The sequence below is a fragment of the Adiantum capillus-veneris genome, chromosome 24 (genome assembly GCF_014529385.1).
Source record: "Adiantum capillus-veneris isolate H3 chromosome 24, ASM1452938v2, whole genome shotgun sequence".
NCBI classification, from domain to species: Eukaryota; Viridiplantae; Streptophyta; class Polypodiopsida; order Polypodiales; family Pteridaceae; genus Adiantum; species Adiantum capillus-veneris.
Genome location: NC_140954.1, coordinates 139042182 through 139043832, shown reverse-complemented (window position 1 = coordinate 139043832; position 1651 = coordinate 139042182).

Sequence of the window (1651 nt, the reverse complement as noted above, 5' to 3'; positions counted from 1 at the left end):
ACTTGGGTCTTCCTTGCCAACCGTTGGCACATGCCCCTAGTGAAGAATGCAAACTTAAAGTTCTTAAAGGAATTCAGCTCTTGGATAAAGTGATTTGTTAAAAGCCCCGTTCAATATGAATTTCCTTTATGACAAAAAATGCAGTTCGAATATAGGGCTATATGCAAGAACCAAAGGTGTGATGACTTTCAGTAAAAATAATGCTGACTATTACACTGAAACAGTATGGAATGTGTTTTGACCTTACCTTAAGTGTGCATGGAGATTTTTAAATCCTAAAGCTGCTTGCGAGTTGAGCATCATTTGGTTTGACCATGCCATTTGGTATGCCCTCAACAATCTACCTAGTATCTTTCCTGACAAAGCAGAAGAGTTTCATCTATCCCTCTTTTGCTCATGGCTTGGTGGACAAGATAAAGAGCTGGTCTTAGCTCAAATCGTCTTTATTCAGTTCAGATCGATTATGTGTGACACCCTCCAAGAGCTTGGTTCTGATGAGTGCGGCACACTGCTAACCACATATGGAGGATATAAAGGAATCAAAAGCATGGTTGGGCAAATCAAGCCGAATATTGATGATGATGAAACTCAAGTCTCAAAATGCCCTAGCACTCTTGTCTCTCCATCTGCGTCTTGCACCTCCTTCTTGACTCCCTCCTCGAGTGATTCTGTTTTTGGGAGAGGGAGAGGTAGAAGTTATGTTAGAGTCCGGGGAAGAAACCTACCAATAAGAAATCTTTTGGATATTTAACATGCGTGTACAGAGGAATGCCTGTTGGCAGACTTTACGTACCTCCAAAGGAAGAAGCTTGTAATAGAATATTTTCACATTGCTTGTTTATCATCATCAACAAGATTTTGGATTTCTTTACTCCCCAAGTTATCTTTACAAAGTGTTTTAGGTATGTTTTTGGATCTATTCAGTTAGTAAACGAAGTGATGTTTGGATGGAATTACTTGCCACCTATCAAGAATCTATTTTATTTAATTAGGTTCCTCCATATTGATGAGGTTCCTATTTGCTCTTGTCACCTATTTCCGAAGTTTTGTAAGACTTTCACTAATTTTGGCTCACATGTATGTATGGCTATGTTGAAATCATATTGGATACTTCTGTTAGAAACCTCTTGAGTAAAGGCTTGAATTATATTCCTCCTTTTCCACTTAATCCTCAGCTTGCCTTATTGGCTCTACTTGAATGCCTAGCCAACTTGGCCTTAAAACTCCAATTGGAGGCGGATGCTTACATTCTACTTATCTCAACTCTCAAAGAATTTTTTTGGAATAAGATCAGTCTTATGCCGCAAGTATGGCTAAGTACTGATACTACCTGGCTTACTCCTAAATTAAAGAATTCCATTTCTGATGTTGCTTGTATCTGTAATTCATTAAAAAAGCACAATTGGTCCGGCCTTAAGTTTGACCTATAGAATTTGATTAGTCTTTTTGAACCACAATAAGACTATTAAATGGTTCAAAATTATAAAAACATATCTTGAGGTAGTAGGCCCATATTCTATGGGTCTACTACCTCTTAGAATATGGTGCCTGGGAATGGATGGGCACAAGCGCGCGCGCACACACACACACACACACACACACAAAACTAGATGTGTCCTTTCTCTTACTTCACCACGTAAATCAGACTAAA